Genomic DNA, 6,172 nt, shown 5'->3' with positions numbered 1-6,172 from the left:
CAAGTGAATTATTACTATATTTGACCAATTTTAAGTGACCCAACTAGAAACGACTAACTTAAACGACCAATTTAGTCTAGGGATAAAATATATGACTAGATATTAAGTGACTCAACTAAAAACGACTAACTTAAATGACTAATTTAGTCTAGGACTAAAATATATGATTAGATAATAAGTGACAAAATTAAAAATGATTAACATAAATTAAAAATGATTAACACTTTACTTGTAAGGACACAATATCATATTTTTACTTGTTCATGTTGGATTTGACATATCTAGGTAACATATATATGGCAGAGTAAATACTCTTACGCTTCACATGAGTACATGAATGCATGAAGCACCTTGATATTTAAGCTCTTTAATTATAATTGAAAAGGTTTTACAAATTTGCATCATGGTCAAATTTTGTTATTGATACATTTATTTCTTACATTTTTTGAAGACATTTGACATTTCAACCACACCCTTACGCAAATCAATGCATGAGAACGTGAAATGACTTGGTTCATATGCCTAATAATTCACTATTTTTAAGATTCTTTTAACAGTTTACTTGCTTGCATTTTTGTAGATGTATGATCACTTTCTAATTTGAAATGCCGCATCCTATCACACATAACGAGATAGTGATCGACGCCCAATAGTGCCACTATTGGTGTACCTTGCACAAATTTAGACAATCCACACAATTCTTAAATATTTGATGTTGACATATGGAATTTCTTGTTGTTTAGGGGTGTTTTAAAACTTATATTGATCTCTAGTCGTAATGGAAATTTGATCTAAATACACAGTGGTTAATGTTCTCACACACTAATCATATTGTTCATGGTTCATTAGTTGTAATTACACACTTTGAAATGTTACAAATACATCGTTTGGGTCACAATTCTATGGTTACAAACTACCCAACTATAAATGGTGATAAATTGATGATAAATGGATGACATTTGAATGTTACAAATCTTTAAGTGGTCCACATTCAACTTTGTTGTCTTCATTTTTCTTAGTAACAATGACAAGTTTGATCCTTTATTTATCATTGCAAACACATAACTCTTTGTCGTTCCAAACATAGTTAATACTATTGGTGTATGATCTCTTAATTGTGGAATGGTCTCTTGATGATGATAACAAACTCTCAATCTCCAATGCTCATGAATATAATGAATGAATGATCTAATGTCTTACTTGTATGGACACAATTTATGATTCATTTTCTATTTTTACTATGCCATTGTATATATGCTTCACTAACATTTCATGTTATATGGTTAATTGAGCAAGTTTATCTTTCATTTTTCAAGTATAATTTTGTTGCATGAATAAGCATAGATGTCTAATTAAAATCATTCAATTTTTTTTTTCATAATTCATGGTTTGTTTGACTATTCACACACATATTCCTTCCCTTTTACTTTGAGAGTGAGTAGTGTCAAATCACTAGTCCTAGTTAAGGAACTTCCCTTCATTACTCAATGACCTAACTTAGCTCGATCTTTAAGGATTCCCTCCTTGACAACGATATCTTTCAATGTAGTCTAAAGAGTGAGAGAAAGCCACCAAGGTGGCAATGGGTGGCTTGCTTCACAGTTTCCTTTTAGGCATTCTAGGTGGGGTTAAGACTTTTTTTTTCCAATGAAAGTGTTTGAGTGACGACACAATTTAGAAAATTCTCATAAGAAACTTAGTTTCCCTTATTGCCATCACCTAAACTACCTCCAATAAAATCATGTGTTTTTAAGAACATCTAATTTTGATAAATATTTAATTCAATAAATTAAAAAAATAAGATTATTATTATTATTGTTATTTTTTGTATATGGCAGAATCGACAACTATAGTGAGCTTGTACTTACGTGACAACGAATCATTCTATCTACTACTAAATTCACCTCAAGTGTACCCACATTGTCTCATAAGTGGCACACTAAACTAATTGTAGTTTAAGCCAATAACATCATAAAAAATACCTTAACAACCCATTTTATCATCAACTGATCTACACCATGGAGCAAATTAAAACTAATTTTTAATATTAAAAATTATAGCCATTCTATTTTATTTGAAAATCAATTTTAATTAAGTATTAGGGGTTTTACAAGTGTATTATATAGATATAAATTTTAATATTTAATTTGAAAAAATCCATAAAATAAAATTTAATATGAAAAGCGTTAAGCAAAATAAAATTTAGTGAGTGAAATATTATGAAAATCATTTATTATAATCCAATTTAATGTGAAAAGTGTTAAACAAAATAAAATTTAGTAGGTGAAATATTATCAAAATAGTTTATTATAATCCACCCGTCCTAACATTAAAGGTAAACTATTTAGGGTAGTGATGTGTAAAAGTACCCTCAAATAAAATTCTTTTGCAAGTAAGAAGATTATAAATATGTACAGTGATGTGTGGTTTGACGGTAAGTGTACTTGAGTGAAGTCCAGGAAACCGTAGTTCAAATCTCATTTTCTCATTGAGTACACTAGCCTGTTGTGGTGTATGCTCGAGAAGCAGATTCCCCACTCCTGCCTTGGGAGAGTCTAGAGTTGCTAAAAACAGGATCTTAGTATATCAACTTACAAGTGGGATCTTAGTATATCGACTGGCAAGTGGTAGGATGTACTCTTGGTGTTATAGTAGCAGTGGCAGCTACGAAGATTGATCTGAGTCTCCCATAAATTAACACTTGCAGTGACAAATTCACCATGTGGTTAATATATATATATATATATATATATTTCACTAAAAATTCTGCTGCAGAAAAGAGCACTAAAAGCTCTAATAAGACCTTGCATGAATTAAAAGAGGAGGTGAAGCCGCGCCCTGAGCTGAAATCTCTATGCAAGAATATGGACGCTGAGGGCCTCATGGAATTCTTGGTCAATTCCCTTAGTGAGCTCACGGCGATCCGTAGAAGCCCCCTTGGTGCTGAGGACCCGGCCAAGCTGGTTCTGCAGACCTGAAGGGCTTTTATCCGGATGGTAAACAGACTACGAACATTGATGCGCGGAGACATGCCTGTGTTTGGCTCTTGGAGTCCCTTCTTTTTTTTGTCGCCAGGCGAGGTCTCGTCGGAGGCGAAAAAAGACGCGCAGAAAATTGCTGCTAAATGGAAATTTAGGGTCGCTAGGATGATAAGCTCTGGATCCCCGATCACTAATGTGAGGATGGCCTATAAAATGACTACCGTCTTTAATTCAGCAGTCTGTTCGGAATCAAAGAAGCTATAGAGCATTATGGGGCTTGCGATCTTTTACGAGTGTAACGTTTGTCGGGCATTTGGGCGACATGAAATTAGCTGCCATTTCCATTTCCATTTCCAATACTGTGTCGTCCATCTGGACTTGGAATTAGCTGCCATTTCCAATACTGTGTCGTCGGTCTGAAAATTGGGCTGTTTGTAAGTATCCACTATACTCCTTTTTTTAATTGCTTTCTCTCCTGGAACTATTTCGTAGTTCATAATTTCACTTTTTTCTCTCTACTCGGAACCTTTCATATTTCATAATTTCACTCACCTTCCATGCTTTATATCTTGTTATTTGACACAAGTTATGTGGGGAACCTACAGAGTACAGGTTTTTTTTTTTTTTTTTAAACTAAAAAAATTGGTGCTGAACAAACTTGATGAGATTATTAGCGTGTGCAATGTTTATTTTGTAAATCTCACTGTAAATTGCATTATTGGAAAAAAAAATTAAGATATTCCTCTAGATCAAATCTCACTAGCTGCCATTATAACCTCTAAGAGGAACCGCCCAGCCAACAAGATATTTTAAAAATGGTTAAATATTTTATTTTAATATAGATTTTTTATAATTGTTTTTATTTTAAAGATATTAATTAATTTATTTTTATATTTTTTTAAATTATAAAGAAAAATAGATTAAATTTGTTTTTTAATAGTATTCTAATTATTTTTATCTTATTTAAAAATTATTGTTGATTTTTTGAATTATTTAAAATCATGAAACATGTGGATCAATATTATTCATAATATTTAGGAATGGTTCAACATTTTATTTTATTATATAACTTTTGATAATAGTTCTCATTTTAACCATATTAATATTTGTTTTTATATTAAATTAAATTAAAAAAAAAAATATTAAATTTGTTCATAGTATTTTAATTATTTTCTTTAAATTAAGTTTTTCCTAAATTTAAATAAATAATATTTAATATTATTATTAAATATATATACTATCAATATCTTTCTCGTGTCTCATGTGTCCTCATGTCAAAATATGCTCTCGACCTTTGATCTCTCAAGGTATGCTCTACCTATGTCTTCAGGCAATGGCCAAGGATCCATGAGTAGTATTTTTATTGGCTTGTTTGTTGAACAATAATTTCGATGTGAATGTGTCAATAATGGGTGCATTTATAGGTGACTGTTTGTTATTTTCTTAGATTAGTTGTCCAAATGCGTAGAAATATTTTTTCAAACTATGTATCTAATTCCTAAGATCAAATGAATGTTAATGTACTCCTTGTCAAGTGCGAGGCTGAGTTTACTTGCAACAATTTTTGTACTTGTTCAATTGCTTACAAGTTAATGTGTATTTTTATGTATAAAAACTGTTTGGCTGATGATTTCATTCTTCAGACGGATGATTATTATGTTTAGTATGCCTTCAATAGAAAGGTTTGTTTACTGGTTGGCTAATGATTTCATTCTTGAGACATAGATGATTATTATGCTTAATATTCCTTCAACAAAAATGTTTGTTTACTCGTTGGCTAATGATTTCATTCTTGACACATAGATGATTATTATGCTTAATATGCCTTCGACAAAAAGGTCTCTTGAACTCATTGACTCTTGTGCTCTAAATTATTTTGAAATTGCTTACAAAGTTGTGGTTTATACAAGTTGTTTTCAAGATTTTACGGGCATCTAATTGGTTGATTGTGGTCCTACATGACATGTTTGGTCTTGTTTCTTGCAGATGTTGTGGAAAAATTGTGCAGTCAAAGGTAAATGGGTTCTTTATGATTTGTCTTTGCGTTTGGACTTGTAGAAATATTTCCACCTATGATTGTGTTGAAGGCATATCTTAAGCATCAAAAGAAATAGAAAAAAAGGAAGAGACCATTTTGGGTCACTGGTATGTTTATTCTTATTGGTGTGGTTCATGCTCCCTTGTGAGTATAAACTATCAAAATATTAACTTGTCATTAGACATACTCTCTAAACACTTCCATGTCTTATTGCAGAATTCAGCAGCCTCAAAAGAAATTCATTCATTGAACAATGCAATAAAGTTCATTGAAGTGCACAAACGTGAATCACAGATGCCTACCAAAGATCTTGAAAAATGTGTGGCTCAGTTACAAAAAGACATGGAAGAGAGGAAAACATTTGCAGAAGCCATTAGGACTTAGAATAAATGGGACCATCTTAACAGTGATAATGGTGGTGGTGGTGTTGGTCATGTTGGTACTATTGTTGGTTCACTGTTCCCTAAACCCTCCCCTTTGAGTGCCTTTTCCCTTCCGAATTCTTCTTCCATGCTCCCTAAAACTACCCCTCCTAGTACCTTTTCCCTTTCCAATTCTTATTCGTTTCTCCCTACTAAACCTTCCCGTCCCAGTTCTTTTGCCCCTTTCCCTGCTCCCTAAAACTACCCCTCCTAGTCCCTTTTCCCTTTCCAATTCTTATTCGTTTCTCCCTATTAAACCTTCCTGTCCCAGTTCCTTTGCCCCTTCCAATTTTTTTGACTTACAACATCCTACTCCAATGCCCAGTATCCCATCTTACAATTTCCCTGGTTAGGGTGTATATGACAGGGGAAGCGAAGACATATCCAGTGTCTTGTCTTACAATTTACTTTGTCAGGGTGTATATGACCGGGGAAGCCAAGACATATATCGATCAACCTATGATGTTGAAAGCAACCCAACATCTTTTTCTAAATCTCATTTATATCCATCAGAAAGTCTACAATCGTCTTTGTATGGGGTTGGCTCCTATCATGGATCAACCAGTTATGGAAGTTATAATATTGGTAGTGGTGTGCCTCCATTAACTTTTTACCAGTCTTCATATTTATGGTAGGTCTGCTTTATTTGGTATTTTGGAAGCCATGTCTTGAGCTACTGATGTAGACTGAACTCCCTGCTAAATGAACTTTGAAGTAATCACTTTTCAGTT

At 32.8% G+C, this 6,172-nt stretch overlaps 1 pseudogene; it reads left to right on the top strand.

Annotated features, from left to right (window-relative positions):
* Positions 1–4,389: 4,389 nt before the first annotated feature.
* Positions 4,390–5,640, top strand: LOC149144573 (FRIGIDA-like protein 4a; annotated as a pseudogene).
* The last annotated feature ends 532 nt before the right edge of the window (positions 5,641–6,172 follow it).

This window comes from Pinus tabuliformis, chromosome X (assembly GCF_031772625.1).
Source record: "Pinus tabuliformis cultivar Carrire ecotype Pingquan chromosome X, CPIR1, whole genome shotgun sequence".
In the NCBI taxonomy this organism is placed as follows: domain Eukaryota; kingdom Viridiplantae; phylum Streptophyta; class Pinopsida; order Pinales; family Pinaceae; genus Pinus; species Pinus tabuliformis.
The sequence above is the reverse complement of the archived record's forward strand: the minus strand, read 5'-3'. Positions and strand labels throughout refer to the sequence as shown.